Genomic DNA, 22,404 nt, shown 5'->3' on the forward strand with positions numbered 1-22,404 from the left:
TACCAGACAACTCAGTATCTGAGGAGAGAAAGTGTACTGTTAGGACTTAGAGAGTGAGTGGACTGTGGTGAAAACCACCAACCCTCCTATTTTTCCTAATTAACAGCGGTTTCTTGTTTAGAGCAATTTTAGACTTCTGGGAAATTGAACAGAAAGAACAGAAAGTTACCATGTAAATGCGCTTCATTTCTCCTATTATTATCATCTTATGTCAGTGTGGTGTTTGTTACATTAATAATTATGAGCTAATATTGATATATTATTATTAACTACTATCCACAGTATACGTTAGGGTCCTCTCGGAGTTGCTCATCCTGTGCGTTTGGACAAGTGGATAAAGACCTGTATCCACATTACAGTCTCAACCAGAGCAGTTTCACTGCCCTAAATATCCTACCTGTTCACCCCTCCCCCCGCCCCCCCGGCCACCACTGGCCCTGTCACTGTCTCACGGTTCTGCCTCGTCCCGAATGTCTTAGAGCTGGGATCAGAGGGCCCGCAGCCTTTGCACAGCCTGTCGCTTGGCGCTGTGTTTACCCTCCCCTGTGTCTCTTTGCAGCTGAGCAGCTCATTTCTCTCCAGTGCTGAGTAGTAACCTGCTGTCTCGTCCACACAGCTTACTTACCTGTTCACCTGGGAGGGCGTCTTGGTTGCTTCTAGTCTGGGGCAATGAAACCATCCCCCCAGGTTCCATCTGTGCTCCTCCCTGGGGTCCACACCAGACTGTGAGTTCCCAGGGGAGGGGTCTCTGCCCACTTGCATCTGTGCGCGCTGCCCGCCCCCACAGTAACTGTGGAGCTGGGTGGGGGGGCAGTGAAGAGGAGTGGAATCTGGTGTGAGGAGAGAGAGCAGAGTCAGCCTTGAGTCCCTGCATGGGGGTAAGAGCCACACAAGTGATGTCAGGGGTGGCAGGAGGGCGGACAGACGCCCAGGCCTGGCTCTGGCAGCAGCTGAGGCCCCTGGCAGCTCAAAGCCGCCTTCTGATCCCCTGGGGTTGGAGCCTGGGACTGGCAAATATCTACTCAATTCAGACTCTTTAAAATGCACGTATCAGGGCAATCACGACCCAAGGATGGCAAAGTGAAGCTGACATCTTCCTCTCAGTCCACTTAAGGCCACTTAGATCCCTATCTTCTCCAGGGCAGGGCCAGGGGCCGGGCCTGGATGGCACAGGGGCAGCCTCTGCTGTTTCTGCCCCACCAGAGCCTCCAAAAGCTTGTCCTTCATTGAGAAAAGCCAGCTGCTCTGTTTTGTAGCAGAATCGCTGAGTGAAAGCCACGCGGCAGAGGGTTCCTATGGTTAGTCTTCCCAGATCAGGGTGTCACTCCCCTCTATGGCCTCGCCCTCAGCTGGGCTTCAGGAGACAGGTCTAGCCCCTTCTGTTGAGTCACCTCCCCTTCCTGACCTAGGTTGCTTCCGGGTCAAATGATGGACCAGTGACAGGTTTCATCTCACAAGTCGGCTGGGATCGACTGGTAATGGCTGCCAGAGTGCCGTACCCACACTCGGTGGTGGATTAGGTAGGTCTGCCCTGGTGCAGCAATGGGGTTCAAGGCTCTGCCTTTTGGCCATCCATGTGCTCGGGCTTTTCTACATGTTCTCATGGTTTTTGTTTATTTTACAGTCCAGATTGGCGAGTTGGTTGAGAGAGCCAGGACAAAATTGAAAAGTAGTTAAGTTGATTTCATTTTTTCCTCTTATGTGGTTAAGAAGAAGAAGATTCTTTAGTTTTTAACACTGACGTGTGACATAGGTGTGGGGAACCACTGGATTCTTTTGTCCACTGCTTTGCCTTTGGATGAAGCTTAGAATGTGCTGGTGTGATGTCTGCATGTGAGTTTCCACATGCCCTTCATTATTTCAGGCTCAACATGGCCCAGTGGTCGGTCTTAGGATGCCCTGGTATAGACAGGGCGGGCCCTCTGTTCCGGAGCCCCTGGTCTCTGCTCCCTCCCCCCACGCCATCTGTTCCCCATGCAGAGTAGAGCTAAAAGCCTGTGCCCACTGCCCACCCTGGGCCGGTAGCCCAGCTGTCCACAGTGCTGTGAGTGGCAGGCCTGGCCTGCCCAGCCTGTCCCAGTCATCTGGGATGGTGTCATAAGTACTCCATTCCGTCAGTCCTGCCCTGACAGTTAGACAGGACCTCTTAAGGAACACTAGGACAGTGTCATGCTGCTCCTCTGATACTCGTGTGATGAGGAGGCAGAGCCGGCGGCCAGAGCAGTGCTGGGTCTCCTGTGTGTGGGTCAGCCGTCAAGGTGTACTGACCACTCAGCCTCAACACCTGTTATATACGTGCTATGGGCCAGGAACAAGGGGAATATGGTAATAAACGCTGCTTGAAACTCGGGGTCTACAGGATACAGAGCCATCGACCAAAAGCATCATGAAGTATCTTCAGAGCTGGGATGGAGCAGCGCAGGCAACGTGGGGTGGCACAGGGGGGTCTCTGCCGATGCCAGTGCCATGGAGGAGGTGCAAACCCTTCCTTGTTTGGGAGACAGGTGCGCCATGTGGCTCTTGGCAGCCATGATGCTCCCTCTAGTGGCTCAAGGGCTGTTGGAAAGAGAAGGACACTGGTGTGAAAAGCCCTGAGCTCCCTGGCCTGTGGCCTCTCCCCAGTTTGCACCAGGGCCCTCAGCCTTCCCCAGTTTACAGCAGGGCCTCTCCTCCTGCAGACCCAGACTGCCAGCATCCTCGTAGCCCTGGAACAGCTGTGCACGTGCACGTCTACACACATCTCCCACCAGCACGTCCTATGCACATGCCATGTATACATTCACAGGCACATGTGCTCAACATGCCTCTCACACACTCATCCGCTCGCGTCCACGTCTGCACAGCACATGTCAGCTCACACGATCAGCTGTGGATGTACATCTGCAAGGCAGCAGCGGGGGTTAAAAGTGCTTCCGTGGCTTCATGATAAGTTTATTTATTGGGGCCTGGGAGGCTCAAAAGAGTGGGCCCTAGACATCATGTGTCCTCAGCCTATGGCTGACTGCCGCTAATGGACATGAACTGGGGTCTTCTCATGAGAGCCCAGAGGAGGGCCAGGGACACAGCCCCAAAGATGGACATTCCTGTGACCATTCCTGAGAGACACAGCAGGCGCTGAGTCATGTTATGCAGGTGTGCACAGAGCCATCTCGGAGCTCTTGCTCTACTGAAAGGACACTCACAGACACACTCATACACACAGTCAGAGGGGTACACTGAAACCACACACACAGTCCACACACCAGTGTTTCAGAGGTTTAGTAGAGTTGTTGACAAGATATTAGGTGAGTGTGGAGTGAGAATGAGGTACATATGCCTGGCAGAGCCTCTGAGGATTCTGAGGAGGTGCCATTTCACATGGGGTTTGAAAGCTGAGTAGGAGTTTGCTGGGTCGAGAGCGAACTGACTCCTGGGGTGGGGCCCAGGAGTCACCTGGGCAGTAATGACACAGGTGGTCCTCGAAGCAGCTGTGAGATAGACCAGCCTGGCTGCAGCAGGTAAGATGGGAGAGGAGCAGAGATGAGGCTGGAAGGCAGTGGGGGTAGGTGCCCAGTGTCCTTAGGTCTATGAACAACCCCACCGTGGGCCTCATGAAAGGCAGGGCATTGCCCAGCAGGAATGACTCACCTGGACAGGGAGGCTGGACCCCTCCCCTACCCATGGCAAGTGTGCCTGAGTCTCAGCCAAGAGCAGGACATGAGTCCTCAAAGGGCACAGTCTGGGCACAAGTGTCCGCAGGCCCACTGTGCCATCATTCTGGGACAGAGAACACAGGGCGGAGGCAGACAGGTTGGAATGAAGGCTGGGGTCCCCAGATCCAGCTGGGTGGGCCCTAGAGGAGGCAGGCTGGCCCAGGCATGAGTGTGGCCCCCTACTGTTGGGCAGCTTCCTTCTCTGCTGGGGGGCGTCAGCCAGGGGCAGCTCTGCCCCTGTGGACACTTGGCAACATCTGGATGTATTTCTGTTGTCACAACCTGAGAAGGGGCAGTGCTGGCATCTGGTGGGTGGAGGCCAGGGATGTTCTTGGCACCCTCTGTTGGGGAAGGACCCAGTCAGGGGACGGCCCCATAGAGAATTGTACCCTTTATGAGTTTCCTGCAGCTGCCATACCAAAGGACCACACACAGGGGCTTAAAACAATAGAATTGATCCTCTCGGTCTGGAGGCAAGAGTGGAGGTCGTGGTGTGGGCAGGGGCCCTAAGGGAGAGTCCCTGCCACCTCTCCTGGGAGGATCTGGGGCTCAGCACGTTTTGGGGGTCATGATTCATTTCAGGCCCCACATGTCAGCAGTGCTGAGGTTGAGCAGCCCTGCGTCCGGTGGAGAAGCCTGTACCCCTGCCACCCGCAGCGGCTGCCCAGCCCACACAGATGCCCTTCTGGGGGCCACAGACCTGGTCAGCTGGCTCTGCTGGCCTCCACCACCACTCAGACCTGCCGCGGGGACCGCCTGCTTCATCAAGCTGTGACTTGTGTGGGAAGCACAGGGGAGGACAGTTCTGCAGTCTGCGTGTCCTTCACGGCCAGCGCAGCCCTGGGTGGTTTCCTGGTGGAGATGAAGGTGGGCAGGGACCCAGGGGACAACAGGGAGAGCTGCGGGGTTGGGGGGGGTGTCTTCCAGAGCTCGGTCACTCCGTCTAGCCCTGGGCACAGGCTGACACAGTGTCCTCCTCACCCACTGTCTCCATGTGGGATTCCCTGGGCTCCCCCACCGGCTGGGCCTGCTTCTCCCTCATGTCCCCGCCCCAGAGCTGCGAGGGATTGGATATGCCCCAGAGCACGAGGGGTGTGGGAAGGGATGGGGCCTGTCTGCCACACCCAGCCTGGGGGTTACTGCCCGTTCGTGGGGGTGTCGAGAGGGCGGAGGCTTGTGTCCCTGAGGAAACACCACAGATGGGCAGCTTAGACACCAGGAGCTTATCCTCAGACGGTTCTGGAGGATGGGAGTCCAAGATCAAGGTGCCAACAGGTTTGTTCCCTCTGAGGCCTCTCTCCCTGCAGATACAGGGTCCTTATCCTCTCTTCTCATGGGGACCCCTGTCATGTTGGATTACAGCTGCACCCCAATGACCTCATTTTATCCAAACCCCCTCTTTAAAAGCCTTACCTCCAATCACAGTCACATTCTGAGATCCAGGACACTAGAACTTCAACATATACAGTGGGGGGAGTGGGGGGTGGGGTATGATCCTGCCCACCCCAGGCCACGGTCCTTGACGGCTGGGTGAGAGTAACCTGCCAAAAGGGTCAGCCCAGTTCCCCCAGCGAGGATGCCAGCCATTGCCCGAAAGCATGTGGAGTCTCTAACACACGAGGTTTGGCAACCCGTCTGTAAAACCTCAGGGTGTTTACACATTCCTGTAAGGAAGGAAAAAACCCAAGAAGCAAAAAGCCAGAGCAATTATTCACTCTTGCTTTCTTAAGCTGCAGAGGGAGCCAGCTGGGAAATCATGAGTCAAGTAAAATCCTTTATGGAATGAGCAAAAACAAAAGGAACAAAAGCCATTTGACTTGCTCACCGAACCCCCGTGGGGAGACGCTCACTGGGGCTGGGAATGTTTACCCTCCGCACCCCCATCCTCGTCCCTGCCCCGGCCAGGCCGTCTGCAGTCCCCTGTATCCGCTCCCCAGATGCTTAAGTCACTGCTTATAATGGCACAAGATGCAGGAGGTGGCTCTCGGAGGCTGGAAAAACAGTCCCGTGTCCTCGGCTGGCAGCTGACTCATTGGCTCCACACGGAAGCTCCATCCCCGGGCACCCACCTAAGGTGGGCCTTGCTGGTACCATGGACACAGCCTGTGAATGTTTGAGTGGTCCTGCGTCCATGTGGACAGCATCCAGGCCCTGTCTGCAAGTGGCTTTGAACCTCAGTTGGGACGCAAGACACACACAACTCCTTCTGGAAGTTTCCCTCGGTCCGCCCCCTGGCAGCATGGGTGCCTCTCCATTGCTGTCACACTTGATGCTTGCTCTCTGCTCTGTAGCTGTGTGCAGACGGACCCATAGACTACACTTCTTGAAGACAGACATGTACCTTCCAACCTGGGTTCCAGGGGAACACAGGGGAAGAGCATTTCAATCAGCTTGGTGCTCCCAGGGCAGATGTAGGGAGTGGCTCAGAGTAGCCGATTCATCTGCGTTGCTTGGATGGTTGGGTAGATGGGTAGGTGGGTTGATGGGTGGCTGAATGGATAAGTTGGATGGGTAGATGGATGGATAGGTGGATGGACGAATGGGTGGATGGATGGGAGGATGGGTGGTGAATGGATGGATGATTGTGTGGATGGGAGGATGGATGGATGATTGGATGCATGGGAGGATGGATAGGCAGATGGGTGTGTGGATGGAGGGATGAGCATAAAGCAGCACCTCACTGTGACAACCAGGCCATGTTTGGGCTCAGGGGTGTGGCTCACTCAGAAAGCCCATGATCTGGAGAAGCACAGAAACCAACCTGCCCCAGGAGACTTGAAACTACTGCCAAAGACAAGAGGAGACCCTCTCCCTGCACACCAGTGCTGAAAGGACAACAGTGCAGCAACCCCAGGACTTCCCAGAAGACTGCACGTGCCCCCTGGACCAGGTCCAGGCGCTTGGCCTTTTTGTTTTGCTGTTGGAGGCTCACTGCCATGAGGACAGGAGCGAGTTCTGAAGAGACCACCACCTTTCCCATGAGGACATCCCCCCAGGATCCACAGAGGTACTGTCGTGGGCCAGGCCCTGTAGCACAAGGAGCTCAGGGCGGACACTAGTCAGGACCTGGGGGATGAAGCAGTGAAGGCAGATGGACTGGTCTCTGCAGGTCCTCAGGAGCGGGGGGTGCGGGAGGGATGTGTCAGCCCCAGGCCTTGCCCACCTTGGACCCAGTCCTCCCATGCCCCCTGCGCCATCTCCTCTGTGGGTCCTGGAGCTGTGTCCAAGGCCAGGAGGTCAGCTGCCTGGGAAAAATCAAAGGCTGGTGGGCAGTGGTCACTGCTGAGTTCCCAGATGAGTCACCGCATGACAACCATCTTCCTCATCCCTGACAGGCCCGAATAAGTCAGCCCCGAAGAGGGGGTTCTCACCCCCAAGTGTCCTTCCCCCCATGAATCAAGCCTCCAGCCTATTTTTAGGCCATTTCTCTGAATTGTCAAAGCTTGTTTACCCTGGATCAGGGCTGCTCCAAGACTCTCCACTCAACCACCAGCCCCAAGACGAAGAGCAAGGAAGTGAACAGTGGCCGCCTGGTCAGACCACGGGGGCCAGGGTGAACAGCTTGTGACAATTGGACATTCTCCAGCTGGGGTCACAGCCAGGCTGGGGCTCTGGTGCCCCCCCCACTGAAGCGGTTAAGGTGGCCACCAGAGCCCATCCTGTTCTCTGCCTCCCAAGATGGACTGAGAACTCCAGCTCACTCATGTTCACAGACCCAGCTCCACCCCAGAAAAGACTCATTAAAGTCTGTATTATTTTATTCCTTCCTTCTACATTCCTCCCCCCAGGAAAGAAGTAGAAGGAGCAGCATCAGGGATAGTAGTGAGGGAAGAGGGAGGGGTTAGGGCAGGCACTGACTACCTGGAGGAGGGGAGTGCTGAAGATGAGTAGGTGTCAGCTGGGCAGAGGGGGATGCGAAGAGATGTTCTGGCACAGTGGTCCCCACTCGAGAGTGCATCTGAGTCTGCAGAGTACCTGTTAAAACCCAGATGGCTGGGCCCCACGCCCGAGCTTCTGATCCACTGGTCAGGATGAAGCCCATGACTTAGATTTCTAACAGGTTTCCCATGATGCTGATGCTGGGTCCAGGGACCTCACCTTGAAGACCACTGTTCTAGGAAGAGGGAACAGCACATACGAAGGATGGAGGTGACAGGGTGAATGAGTGAGGGAGTGAGTGTGCTTGGAATTGCTTTTTCCCCGACAGAGTTGGGTCAGTGTGGATCTGTATCTCTTGTACCCAGTGGAACCTGAGGATGAACATCACATTAATCCTGCAGTTGGAAGGTCAACTTCAACTGGGTCCCCTGGGACTTCCCTGGTGGCTCAGTGGTAAAGATTCTGCCTGCCAAGCAGGAGATGTGAATTTAATACCCGTGTTGGGAAGATCCCCTGGAGAAGAAAATGGCAACCCACTCTAGTATTCTTGCCTGGAAAATCCCATGGACAGGAACCTGGCAGGCCACAGTCCATGAGGCCGGAAAGAGTATGACACAGCTTATTGAATAAATGACTGGGTCGCCTAACGCCAGGGCTAAGGCCAGGCAGCTCCCTGAGATGAGTAAGGGATGAGTGAACACATCTGTGACCCCCAGAGAGGACAGCTGTGTGGGCGACCCCACAAACATGCTGCCTCCCCGGGCCTCCTTCCTCCCAACTCCAGCCCTGGTTCATCAACCCCACCCTCTCTGTGCTCCCTGCTTCCTGAACCCCCAGCTTCAGAATGTTACTTGTCACCTGCACCCTGCAGAGCTGGCGTGTGGTAGGTGATGAGTGGGTCTGGGGCTCAGTGGAAAGCCTGGGGCCTGGGGTTGGCAGGAGTGCCGGGGCACTTACTCTGGATACTTATCATGGCAAAAACAAGGATGCTGTGGATTTTGCAATATCCCCACTATGGCTCCAATTTCTCTCTCCAGGAGTTGCAGTATTCTTTAAAAATTCCTCCAGTTAATTTGACTTTATGTAGAATTTATGAAGCTGAGTGTGTGCTAGAATAGTGCTGGAGATGGGGAGGTGGTAGGTTAATGGTGTTTCTATAACACATTGATGAACTCAGTGTAACAGAACTATGGAGCTGTCTTTGCAATCATTTCTCTCAATTCCTGCCTGTTAACAACGAGGAAGTTCAGGTGCCCAGAGAGAAAGCTACCTGTGCAAGCAAAACTGCTGAGCTGTCAGAGCTGAGCTGGAACCATGGGTTCCTGGAGGAGGTGGTGCTTTTCTGTGTTATGAGTCTTGAGTGAGTTTCCTTTCGCTGCCCCCACAATCTTTCCAGGGGTGCACCCATATCCAGTCTGATTTCCTTCTATGTGTGTATATTAGACTGAATTCTTTTTCCTGGTTTTATTAAACTATTTGCCTTTCCACACTCCAACACAAATACTCTGTTGATGGCCATAGGTATATAGTAAAACTTAGTGTCAGATAGTGTAACTCTTCTTTGTGATTCTTTTTAAAGACCATTTGGCTATTCTAGATCCTTTGCATTTTCATATAACTTTTAGGGACAACTTATTAATTTCTACCTAAAAAGGAAGTCCTCTGTGATTTTTATTGCTTTGAATCTATAGATAAATTTGAGGGAAGATTGATATCATGAGGGCATTGAGTGTTTGAATCCATGAACATGGTATATCTCTCCATTTATCTGGGTCTTCTTTAATTTCTTCCAATAATGTTTTGTAGTTTCAAAGTAGAATCTTCAGAAGCTCCTTAAGACCTAGACGTATAAAACATGCATCCTGTTCTCAGTTTGTTAATGTCTGGTACTGGAAACAAGCCCCAAACCTGGACATTGGCCCCAACCAATTTAAGACAAGCTGTCATTCACAACCAAGTCGCCAGTCCCTCTTGGCTGCTGCGTAGATGCAGGCTGTGCTTGTGGTCTCCTTCATTCCTCAAGTGTTTATCAAGCGTCCAAACAGTGAGAATGTGGTGCTAAGTTGGGTGCTAAACTAGGGGAGGAAACTCAATAACGGTCATTCAACAGTATTGATGCTCTTTATGTGCCAGCAGCTTCAGCACGCAGCCCTGTGCGCCCTGATTTCATCTCCACAACCGTAAAGCAGCTGCTTGTTTTAAGCCCCTTGTGCAGACGTGGTTTTGGGAGGTTACAACTTTGGACCAAGTCTCCCAAACCCTGTTCCTACCATGGGGCCAAGCTCTGTGGAAAGTGAGTGTGTGTGAGATAGCAGGGAAGGCTCTAGGATCACTTTCCTTGTTGAACACTTTCCTTTCCTCGGTTTCAGAATGAGATAAATCGAAATGATGGTCCAGAAGTTTCTTTTCCTTCTGAATTCTCTGCTAGCACAGGGCTCTCGTGCCCTCTGTAATGTAAGGAAACATCCATAAAATAAGTAAATGTGTGATTGTGTCCCAAGCGGAGGTTATTTCGGTAGAATCTAGCACAGAACAATGGGAAAAGGCTTTGACAGGTGAAAAGTTGCAGGAGACCAACCTAGACCCAGGCAGTTCGTGTGTGTGGATGAGTCACTGGGTGCCACCCTCACCTTTGAGGGAGCATCATCAGTGCCTCTGGATTACTGGGTCCCAGAGGAAGGGGCGGTTCCAGGACCACTTGGATGATGTTTGGATTTGTTCAAGGAAGAGTTCCTGGAAGGAAAGAGATGGCTCAGCATAGCTCAGTAGCTCACCTTGAGGCCCAGGAGCTCTGTCCCCTGCCACTGATCAGTTTTCCCCGCCGCGGCAGGGGGCCCTGGCTCCGTGGACTGGAGGAGGTCCAGCCCAGAAGGAGTGCGAGTTCACTCAAGGTTCTGGGCTTGAAATTTCCGGCAGGACGTGGGAGGGAAGACATCCTCGGGGTCGAGCTGCTGGAGCGATGCTAAGCGTTGTAGCACTTGGCCTGAACCCTCTGTTTCTTTTAGAAACTATAGGGTCTTGAGGCGTTTGGGTTAATAATAACAGCGGCGGCGGTTGCGATGGTGACAGAGCAGCTGACGCTCTGGGGCTTTAGCAGTGGATGGGGAGCACCCAACCCAGCCCACGGAGCTGCCTCTTCGCAGAGGAAACACGTCGGGAGCAGCCTCCGCAGGTTCGCCCCAGGATGCAGGAGTCACCGTCACACCTGCTGTACACCTGAGGAGCTGGGCCTCGGAGACATTCAGACCTTCCAGCTCAACTCTGCGTATTTTTCTTCTCTGTAAAGTGCAGTGGCCCCCTATTTACTATGACATTGATCTAAATGCCACCATTTCCTTCCTCTGTTATCAAATCCGAACCCACCTATAATGACCCTGAAAGATAATAGAGCCCCCTCCCTGGACCTGGCAATGTGACCTGGTAAAAGGGGCTTTGCAGATGTGACTGAGTTAGGGATCTTGAGATGGAATATTAGTCTGAATCATCCAGGGGGAGGGGAGGGCCCTTATAAGAAAGAGGCAGAGATCTGAGACAAACTGGAGCAATGAGGCCATAAGTCAAGGACTGACTGCGGCCTCTAGAAGCTGGAGAAGATGAGCTGTGTTGGGGTTGAACTGAAAGTGGGGGTCTTGGGCCAGCATATGGAGGGCCTCCTTCCTGCAGGGGCTTCTCCAGTGTAACCTGGGAGGGGTCTGGAGAGGTTGGAGGACACTGTGACTCCGACATGGGGACCAGATTTCTCATGCATCTCATGCCCTCCTGAGGCCCACAGTAAGGGGGTGCAGTGCAGGGGGCCACACTCTAGGGGGTCCAGAAGGGTCAGCCAGGCTCATTTCCTTCAGGGAAAAGCCCACCTTGACCTTTTGAAGTTATGAGCCCCCATCCAGGATGGAGGCCCTGTGCCTCACACAGTACTGGCCCCAAAACCGGCTTGGAGGGGCTTGGAAACACAGAGGACAAATGGACCAGCACATCTGTGTCCACGGCGGCGACCCCAGCCCTCATGCATCCCACCTGCTGAGGACCCCTCCCCTGTGTGGTGTGCCCGCCAGGGAGCAGCCTGTTTGAGGGGGCTGCCAGCAGGTTGCTGCCATTCCCATGGGCCGAGGCGGGAGCCCTGGAGGATGAGGGGCCAGAGCCCATGGGATCCTGGGGCTCCCCAGCCACCAGAGGAGCCTTCCGTGGGTGCCCCTGAGGCCGCCGGTGCACAAGGACTCAGGGCTGCCTGCTCTCAGAATCTCAGGGAACCGGCTCCCAGAGCCACCAGGCTGGTGGCTGAGGACACACGCCCCTCGTGGCCATGTACTGCCACCCACCCTCTCGCTGGGTTCTGCCCCCCAACCGCACTGCTCTGTGCTTGGGGGTCGGGTACTTAGAGGTAGGAATCAGGCTCACGGGGCTCCGACGGAAGAGGCTGCTCCATGCCGGTGGTAATCTACGGGAATCTGTGCTGGAAACACAGCAACCTGAAATAACAAAAGAGCTGGGCAGGCTCCAGAGGCTTCTGGCAGGAGCATTCAACACATCACGAGAGGGGGCGGGCAGCCCAGAGGAGGTAGAGGGCGGGGCCCCGCAAGCCGGCCCTTCGTTTCAGGAGGCTGGGGAGGGTGGCTGGCAGGTGGCTGGTAGGCGGCTGGCTCTCATGGGGGCATGAAGGCCAGGAGTGGTTGCAAGCTTGCTCTTACAGGAGGAGGAGTGGGCCCTCCCCAGGGACCTCTGTTCTGGGAAAGCAGCCTGAGCCTATGGAGCAGAGGGGGGCCTCCCACCCCCCATCCCCACCCCCATCCCACTCCCACCCGGGCCACCCCACCCCCACCCAGGCAAAGGCTCCAGACTGGGGGCTTCTCTCCTGGGACCCTGGATCTCAGAGACCGAGTACAGATTCCAGTCCACTGAGCTCCCTGAGAGGTGGTGGTGGGCAGGAAGAGGATGCTTCAGTGAGTTCTAAACACTCTTAGGAGATCTAAGATCCTCATAAACAAAGGCCTAAGTGCTTACAAGGAAACTCTCAAGGTTTATCTTGGGAAATTATTCAAAGGGCAATAAAACAGAGCTTCTGGCAAATGAAGGACTCTGAGCCCAAGATGGGCTGGGGCCCCTGGTCACAGATCCACGCCGTCAGAGACAGTGGAGCGAATAACCCTGTGAAATCCAGTCTTCCAAATGGAGAAAAGAATCGGGACCATGTGGGTTGAGAGTCTCTTCCGGAACATGTTAGACCCCGGAGTCAGGGGCTGCGCGCCCCGTGTTCCCCAGGTTTGCAGAGAGTTGGGGGCCTCTGCGTGGAGCAGGACCCTCCCAGGAGGGGCCCACGAGGAGAGGCTGGGCCGGGACTCACTGACCATACAGCTTCTCTTGCGGGACCCAGCTGAACAGTTGTGGTGATGAGCACGGTCCTGTGTAGGGTTAGCAGTGACCATCAAGTGTCTTCCCCAAGGGTGGCCCTTAGCCTGAGTCCTGCTCGCCAGGAGTTGCCTGAGCGGAGGGAGGTGGCAGGCTGTTGGGGAGGAGCTGGGCAGGAGCAGGGTGGGGCGGGGGGCAGGAAGTACAGGAAGCCGGACCTCTAAGGAGCTTGGGTGTCAGGACATCTCTGCTGAGAGTCACTAAGACCAGCTCGGGGAGACAAGTGGGCAGCTTAGAGACCACCCTGCAGGAGCGGGTCTGGAACTCATCTTTGCTCCCCTAACTGGTCCCCCGCCCAGGAGGGGCAGCAGACGGACAGGCGTGCCCACCCCTAGGAGCCCACCGAAGGAGTGGGGCTGGTTCACAGGCTGTGGCCGCAGGGCCTTGTGCCATCTCAGGGCTGGTGAGTGCTGACCGCGGGCTCCTCCTCGTGCTGCCCTGCACACAGGCTCCCGGGGCAGGGGTGTGTTCTGGGCTTCGGACAGAGTCCCACGTGCTCCGCTGACACGGGGGATTTGCTGTGGGGCCCAACTGCCTGGGCAGTGTCCCTCCCGCAGACCGCTCACCAGGCCTCTTAGCTTGAGCCCTGTCCAGGTGGTCTTTCCTGCACCGAGGCCTCGGCCCCTTAGAGGCCCATAAGATAGTGGCCAAGGCCCCCCAACCCCAGCCTGTGCGGAACTGACCATCATGACTGCTGGGTGGTGTCGGAGGTCAGTGCGGCTGCTCAGAGGAGTGTCCAGCACATGGACCACCGTATGGCAAGAGCTGTGTGGCAAGAGGGCCTGGCTCCCACAGCCAAGCTCCCCATCCAGGCATCCCATGCTGGGCATCTGCACTAGGAGGACTGGCGGTGGTCAGATGCTCAAGGGGCCCAGGCTCGCAGAGGATGCCACACTACGCCCCATGGAGGGCGTGCTCTCCCGCCTTCTGCTCCAGGGCCCACAGAGTCACAGGTCCCTCCTTGACCCAGCCCCAGTTAGTCAGCAGGGACTAGTCCCTGGGCCGCATCATGCTGTGAGGCAGCCAAACCAGCTTCAGCGGCCCTCAGACCCTCCGGCCTAATAGAGAAAGGGCAGCAAGTGGTGGTGTCAACTAATTGTCTTGCTAATGTTTTTTTAACCAAATTGACCACTGGGCTTCCGGCCACTCGGCTAGGGGGCACAAGGAGGAGAGGAAGTGAGGGTCAGCAGCTGGAAGTCCGGGGTGGGGCGGGTTCACCCCAGGCAGGAAGGGAGGCAACGGCAGCTCTGCCTTTGCAAGGAGGGACGTGGGGGGACTGGGACCAACGTTGGGGGAGGCCTCACAAGGTCTTCATGGTCGTGGGGGCTCCTAGGGAGTGGGGTCTTTGGGGGCCTTTGGAGGGAAGTATAACATTGCTCTGGGGATGGATTTGGCCTCATCTGAATCTCCTGTGTCTTGTATGGGGCCCGACCTCAGGGGCTCTGCCTAGACTCCAAGGAAAGGCCCCCGCTTGGCTCTGTGGGTGTTCTTCTGGCTGGGCCTTGATGGTGCTTTCTCGCCTGATTTCTTCTTGACTCTTTGTTGACTGGTCTTTGCAGCCGTGGCATGTTTGCTGTGCTCCCCCAGGGAAGAGGTCATGGTGACTCTCCCAGGCCCTGGGGGGTCCTCCTGACCTGGTGAGATTTGGCAAGTGTCCCCAGGCATGAGTGTTTGAGAGTTCTATCAATCCCAGGCTCCAAGCCCTCCTGGGACCCTGCCTCTGAGTCTGAGCCATCTCCCCCATCCACTCAAGCCCGTGGGGCGTCTGTGCTGGGGACTGAGCTGTGGGGACAGAGGAGCCAGTCCGCTGTACCTCCCCCAGGTTCAAATTTCGGTGCTTTCTTTTATTTCTTTTCCTTCCCAACCCTCTCCCTATTTTTGTCTTTTCTCCACATCTTACTGTGAAGTTTTGCAGATACACAGGCCACGAGAACACCATTCGCTAGACACCCCCCGCCCATCTCCTGATTTCCTTCGCCTCCCAGCTGCATGCGCCTTATCACATGCGTGTCCCCTCCTCGCTGCTCTGTCCCTCCTGCTTCGGGTGCACTCCTGCCATCTCCTCTACGTTCGTCCTCTGGCATCGCACTGCCCCCCAGCATTTGTTTACCTTCTTCCGGGAGGGACTGCGGTCACCTGTGTAGCGCCTGCATCCACGGCTAAGCTCTGCTCTCCAACCCATCAGACTCGTCCTGTCCTTCTGGCATGTGCCCAGCTCTCCCTGAGGGCCCGCAGGGCTGCCCTCCATCATTTTGGGTGACGCTTCTGGGCGCCTCCCTGTGGCATTGCCTGAGTCTCCCTCCTGACAGGTCCGGAGGCCGAGATGGAACATTCTCGGTGGTCCCTGGCATCCAGGCTGCTGTGGTGACCTCGGCGAGCCATTTACTCCAAGCCTTACGCTGCCTGTGGGGGTGCCGTGGAGGTTACCAAGCTGACACCCCGCGCTGGGTAAACAGCAAGTGCTCACAGCCGCTGCTTCCCTCCCTGAGCCCGTGTTGGGGCTGCAGAAGTGCATCCGGCATTCTGGTTCCCAAGGTGAAGCGTGGGTCCTTGCTTCCCTGGCCATCAGACCCTCGGCGGGCAGAGCCCTCAGGGCCAGGCTTCCCCAGGGCCACATCTCGCGGAGCTGGCCTCTCTGTTCTTCAAATCCTGCTTCTCCTTGGTCCTCCCTCCTTCACCTGATGTGTTTCTCTGCCCAGTCTACACCTGAGGAGGTGCGTGTCACGGTGAACCCACAGTGGGTACTGGCTTGCCCCAGGTATCACTGGGAAAGGGCTGCCGGCTGGGCTCCACCTGCCCCCCACCACCGGCCACACGCCCACGTCTTCCCCTGGCTATTCCCCCCTCGGCCACCGGGGACCTTGGGCTCTGGGTCAGTGGCCTCTGGCTGCCTCAGGCGTGTGCTTCAAAATGCTGAGCTGAACTGAGCTGACGGGCATTTCCAGGCACCTGTCTGGCCCGGGGCGTGTCAGGGTGGGGAGGGGTAGCCGCGGGAAGCCATGGAGGAGGTGCCACAGTACAGCTGGTGAGTCTGCGGCTGGGACTCCAGAGCCAGGTGGTGACCCAGTGGGTGTGGGTGTGGCAGGTCACTGGGCAGGTCCCCTCTGACCATCCAAAGGGGAATGGGGGGCAGGCACCTGCTCAGCGCCTCCCACTCTTGCTCCCACTGGCTGAGGGGGAAGCCCATGGGAGGAACCCCCTGCCATCCTCCAGAGCTCTCAAGGGAGCAGACTCCAAGCCCGGTGGGGGCGTTTCTGTCAAATCCTAGATCCCAGGTGACTGGGTGCTGGTGGGGATCTGACCAGCAGCAGGAGAGGGTGCTCAGGGGTGTCCCCTCCCCAACCCACCCCCGACAGCAGCTTACACTCAACAGCCTCTGCAGGGCCCACAGTACTGACCTCCTGGCCGAAGGGGGCTTGCACCCCAGCCTCCAACCTCCCAACCCCGCCACCTTCCTGAGGACGGATGCATCCTTCATCAGGACAGCCAGCCAGGGAGTCGGCTCGTGCTCGACACTCAGGATCCGCCCGCAGCACTGAGCAGGCAGGGCCCCCAGAAACGTGCGCCGATGGCTCGGTGACAGCCGCCAGGACAACCTCTGCCAGAGCCCGACCCTGAGCGTCAGCAGACGTGGGAACAGCCTGGGGCACGGGCTGGGCGTGCGGCAGCTTTCACCCGGCCTGTTTATCACCTCAGCTTCTCCACAGCCTCACGCTCCAGGCTCCAGACAGCCTTTATCCCCTGTGCCGGCAGCAAGCGAAATAAAACACTTATCACAACCCAATGTCTCTCCAACTGCGCCCAGATCCCAGTGTCCAAAGCAATCATGCTTGCTTTAGGGGAAAATTCCCAGGCTCTTTTTCTCTGCTTATTATCTTCCTCTTGGCTTTTACCTTCTTGTTGTTCCTTTACAGGAAGAACAGTCTGGTCCCCGGTGGCCCTGCTGATGGGAAGGCCCCCATTTAGTGCAAACACTTTGTCCTCTGGCTCTGAGGTTGTGCTGTTTGCTGCAGGCTTCATCCCTTAGTTCATTCATTTATCCTGGTTTTCAGCTCAGTAACGTGGAGACCACTCAGGTGTGCCCCCGCTCCCTGTGCCGGGCCGCCAGCTGCTCTGGAATAGTGGAGTCTGCTCAGTGTGTGGTTTGGGGAGAGCTACTGTACCCATCTGGGCCTCAGGGTCCTCACCTGTAGGGTGGGGTGACACTGGAATCTGTTTCACAGGGTTGCTGGAAGGAGTCGTGGATAGCTCTAGTCCAGGGCTGGCTTCCAGCCAAGCTCGGCCACTGTCATCTGTCTTCATTAATAACAGACTCTGCAACAAATAGTGCATATGAGAACCTTGGGACAGGCCTGGCTCCTCGTCACCAGGGTGGGATGGGCAAGGGGCTCTGATGGCTACACAGGTTGTGGACGGTGAGTTCACAGGGAAGCAGATCCAGCAGGACCAGCACAGCCAGAGGTGCAGGGCCTGGGCGCTCCCAGCACCCGGGAAGGGGCGCGGTCACAGCAGGGGTGGACGGCCACCTGGACCAGCCCATAGATGCCTCGGTGCCCTGGGGGGGACTTATGCAGCCCGTGGAAGGAGGGCCCCTGGGGCGGCAGTCTGCTGGGTCTCAGGAGGAGTGAGGGGGGTGGTGTCGGGATCTAAACAAGGCAGGGATCTTGATCGTGGATGGAGGGATGAATGGACAGACAGAGGGATGGATAGATCACCATGACGCATGCAGCAGAAGGAACGACCTTTGGAGGAAGAGTCACAGCTTTTTTTTTTTTTTTACAGCATTTGTTAGGACAGTCAATAAAGGACTTTTATGCAGAATGTATTTCCACAAAACTCCTACCAACCAACAAGGAAAAGAGAACCCAACAGAAAAAGGGGCAAGAGTTTTGAAAAGTCCCTCTCTCTCCACCCACTCCTCTCCTGGGAGTTGAAGGTGGATGATGCTCACATGTGCTCACAAAGGCTGTTCCCCAGTTACATTCTCAGAGCCCTGTTCATTGTAACCTGTGCTGGAAGCCACATCTATGCAGACAGAATTTACACAAAAAATGTGGAAAGATCTTTCACATGAAAAGATGCTCAGCGTCACTGATCATTGTTGCTGTTCAGTTGTGTCCGATTCTTTGCAACCTCATGGACTGCAGCACGCCAGGCTTCCCTGTCTTTCCCATCTTCCAGAGTTTGCTCAAACTCATGTCCATTGAGTCGGTGATGCCATCCAACCATTTCATCTTCTGTCACCCCCTTCTCCTCCTGCCTTCAATCTTCCCCAGCATCAGGGGTTTTTCCAGTGAGTCAACTCTTCGCATCACTAATCATTAGGAAAATGTAAATCAGAATCACAAGATACCACCTAATACCCATCAGGATGAAAGTGAAAGTTGCTCAGTCATGTCTAACTGTTTGCAACCCCATACACTATACAGTCCATGGAATTCTCCAGGCCAGAATACTGAAGTGGGTAACCTATCCCTTCTCCAGTAGGTCTTCCCAACCCAGGAATTGGACCAGGGGGGTTCTCCTACATTGAAGGCAGATTCTTTACCAGCTGAGCTACCAGGGGGTCCTATTAAAAACAAACAAACAAACAGAAAATAGTGTTGGTGAGGATGTGGAGAAACTGGAAGCCTGGTGCTCTGCTGTGGGAATGCAAAGTGGTGCAGCCACTGTGGAAAACAGCATGGCAGTTCCTGAAAAAATTAAAAGCATAATTAAATACCATATGATCTAGCAGTTCTATTTACGGCATGCATATGACAGATGAGATGGCTGGATGGCATCACCGACTCGATGGACATGGGTTTAGGTGGGCTCCAGGAGTCGGTGATGGACAGGGAAGCCTGGCATGCTGCTATTCATGGGGTCCAAAAGAGTTGAACACAACTGAGCGACTGAACTGAACTGAACTGATACCCCAAAAGAATTGAAAGCAGGGTCTCAGAAGTATTTGTATACCTGTGTTCACAAGAGCAGTGTCCACAACAGCCGTGTCCACAACAGCCGAGAGGCATAGCAACACAAGTACCCACTGACAGACGATGGATAAATGAAATGTGGTCCATCTGTGCAGTGGAGCGTCCGCCCCCAGAAAGAAGGAAATTCTAACGCGTGCTTCCACATGGATGAGCCTTGAGGATACTGTGCTAAGTGAAATAAAGCAGACACCAAAGGATAAATTCTGTATGGTTCCACCGATATGAGGTCCCTGGAGCAGTCAGATCCATGGAGACAGAAAGCAGAGGTGGGGCCAGGGGCTGCGAGTGCGGAGATGGGGGTATATGTAGTGGGGACAGTTTGGGGTTTTCAAGATGAAAGGGGCTCTGGGGACAGATGAGGGTGATGGAGGCACAGCACTGCGCATGTACGTGGTGCCACTGACCGGTGACCGGGACGGTCAGTCTTACCCCATGTGTATTTCACCACAATTACAAATAAAAGGATGATGTATCTCATAGTGCTGAATGAGTGGCGCTACACACTGACTCCACCAGCACAGCGGCCCTACCGACAACCTGCCGTGCCCATGGCCGGACTGGCCCCCAGGGCGGCAGGGCCACGCTGTGCTTCCCGTCAGGGTTCTGGTCCACAGGCGTGTTCAGGGCGTGGCAGCGACCCTACCGACAACCTGCCGTGCCCATGGCCGGACTGGCCCCCAGGGCGGCGGGGCCACGCTGTGCTTCCTGTCAGGGTTCTGGTCCACAGGCACGTCCAGGGCGTGGCAGTGTGAGGAGCTGGATGCCTCTGTGTGTCTGCCATACTTGGGAAAGATTTAATCGAAAGAAGGGCTGCCTTAGAATAAAGGACTGAGGTTCCTGGAAGCCTCAGAATACTGTCTTTAGTCGTCCATTGTCTCCAAGGGTCTCGAGAAGGCCCTCGTGGTCCCACATGACCCACAGATTTTAAGGGGTGCCACCAGCCCCGCAGCAAAGAGCCAGGCTATTTTACAAACATGTCCATGCCCATGCACACCACTGTTCTCCAATTTAAAGATGAAAAAGGAACAAACAGCCTTGAAGAATGAGCGTGAGAAGGGGTCCCTGAAGCCCAGCCTCTGCCCGGCCTCGACATCTGTGGACTGGAGAGACGAGGCCCAGATGTTCCCACGGGCCATGGCGACCTGGAAACTATTAATTAGACCACAAGTGAGATAGGAGCCTGCAGTGTATTTGGCCTCTGCAGGCAGTTATTTTTTATGTTTCACTGACAGTCCAAACGATCCTAGATAAATCAGAGGAGAGTGGTGGGAGCCGGCACGCACCTGGAGAGGATGAACCCGTGGCTCCGTGAGCACGGCTGTGCTAGGAGGGCCCCTGTGTGCTTCTCAAATGTGAAACCTCACTGGAGCGCAGGAAGGCAGGTTTTCAGGGGGCGCTCCAGATTCATGAGCGCTCGTTTGGACACTGGCTGCAGGTAGAGCGTGGAGAATCAGACCGGGCCCCGGACACCCACGGGCACGTGAGTCCTGCGTGGGCTCCCGGTGAGGCTGGCAGCTGCTGGGCAGAGGGCTGTCACCTCCAGAGCCTCTCGGGCCTGGAACCTCTCACATCCTCACAACTGGTCTCCGTCTCTGCGACAGTCCTGAGGGAGGCATGAGTCTTCACCTTCATGTCCTAAAAGAGGCACTGAAAGACGGGGCACAGGACCGGGTGTCCTCGGAAGCCAGTGCAGGGGTGGGGATGGAACCCATCTCTTGCCTGCGAATCCAGTGCAGTTTTTAAAGAGATGTTTGTTACAGGCCATGATTCCTTCCTTCCTCCTAACTTGCAGGGACTGTGGATGGGAACCAAGGACTAGTGCGTTAGATGAGTCAGAGGAGTAATCGAGAGGACAGGTGGGGGAAGACAATGAGGCAGAGGGGTCCCAGACCATGAGCTGCTGGCTGGAAGGTCACAGGAAGACACCAAGGACCAGAGGGGCTGGAGGAAGCGGCAGCAGAGGCCGCAGAGGAGGGTCCAGTCCCGGGAGCCCTCCCCACCGCCGTCACAGAGCATCGTGGGGCCTCAGCTGGCCCCACACAGAGTAGTGAGGGGGTGCCTGTGGGGGAGGGGCAGTGATGTCACTGTCCCCTGAGTGATACCCCTTCCCAGGGACACTGCAGTGACCCACAAGAACATGCTAGAATCTGCTGCTCACTTAGCTGTCTCCAGGGGGTACAGGGTAGAGAAATAAGGATGGTGTGATGGAAACCTTGCCGTAGAAACCTCAAGCCCGCTCATGACCGTCTATGCCCACGCTCGTGGGGGTGTGACTATGGGGAAGTGTGCACAACAAACGTAGGTGGGGGAGAGGGGGCTGGTGGGTCCCGGGACAGGCACCTGAGGGAGACCCCTGAGGATGGCGTGGGAGGGCCGTCCGGCAGGGCCCCTCGCCCACCCCACCCCCATGCCCAGGGGTTTGGGTGTGGAGGTTCCTGAGCCCCGCACTGTCCCAGGGCTGCTGCTGCTTTTTTTTTTTGGTCGTGCTCAGTCTTTGTTGCGGGAAGCAGGCTTTTTCTCCAGTTGCAGTCAGGGGAGCCACTCTCCAGTTGCAACGGGTCCCAGAGCACAGGTCCAGTGGTTGTGGCCACAGACTTCGTTGCCTCAAGGCATGTGGCATCTTCCTGGACCAGGAGTCGAACCCATGTCTCCTGCGTTGGCAGGTAGATTCTTTACCACTGAGCCACCAGGAAGTCTTGGGGCCGCTTCCTGAGTGTCCCGTCTAAACCCTTGTGTGTTGTTCACAGGGTCGGCTGGTGGCCCAGAGAGAAGAGCCGTGTGGAGCTGGAGAGGCGGGTGGACCGCACAGCCCTCGAGCGGAGATACCGGTCTGTGTCCAGGGATCACAAGGTAGGGGACGGCTTCCTTTTCTGTCTGGAGTTTGATTTGCCGCCACTTCCTGTCGTTTCACTTGTTCTTTATCGTTGCTGGTTACGTTGTGCGTGGTTAACGCTGAGCTGGTGTCCATAGGTAAGTCAGTTCTGTGTCCACGTGGCAGGTGCTTGGTGTTGAGCCAGTGTCTGTACTCAGGTCAGGTCTGTGTCTGCGTCAGCAGGTGGTTATCTGTGTCCACAAGGCAGGCATTTAGTGTTGAGTTGGTGTCCGTACTTGGGTCAGGTCTGCGCCCTCATCAGCAGGTGGTTAGAGCTGAGCCAGCGTCTGAGCTCCAGTCAGTGTGGCACAGATCGTGGTTCTAGGTTAGTGCCGAGCTGATGTCGGCGCTGGGTTTGGGATGGTTGTGGATGAAGAGACGTGATCCAGGCGTTTTGGTGGCTCTCACAGTGGACCGGGGACAGGACGCTTGTCTCGCCTGAGGTGTCTGCTGGGAGGGGCTCAGAGGTCAGTGCTGGCTCTGTCCACGGAGAGGGAGGGGAGGCAGCGCTGGTGAGCTGCCTCCGGCTCTGCCCTTCACCCCGAGCCCCAGAAGGAAAAGCCGTGGTGATGCCCGGAGC

General features: G+C 56.0%; 1 protein-coding gene across 1 annotated transcript in view; it reads left to right on the top strand.

The window, feature by feature from the left end:
• The window catches only part of ZNF469 (zinc finger protein 469), a 247,373-nt gene that overhangs the window by 100,583 nt on the left and 124,386 nt on the right, over positions 1–22,404 (top strand). Inside the window, exon 3 of the mRNA XM_025268516.3 lies at positions 21,700–21,802. The gene's annotated coding sequence lies outside the window, so the exon portion shown is untranslated. The remainder of the gene's footprint in view (positions 1–21,699; positions 21,803–22,404) is intronic.

The sequence above is a fragment of the Bubalus bubalis genome, chromosome 18 (assembly GCF_019923935.1).
Source record: "Bubalus bubalis isolate 160015118507 breed Murrah chromosome 18, NDDB_SH_1, whole genome shotgun sequence".
Lineage (NCBI taxonomy): Eukaryota > Metazoa > Chordata > Mammalia > Artiodactyla > Bovidae > Bubalus > Bubalus bubalis.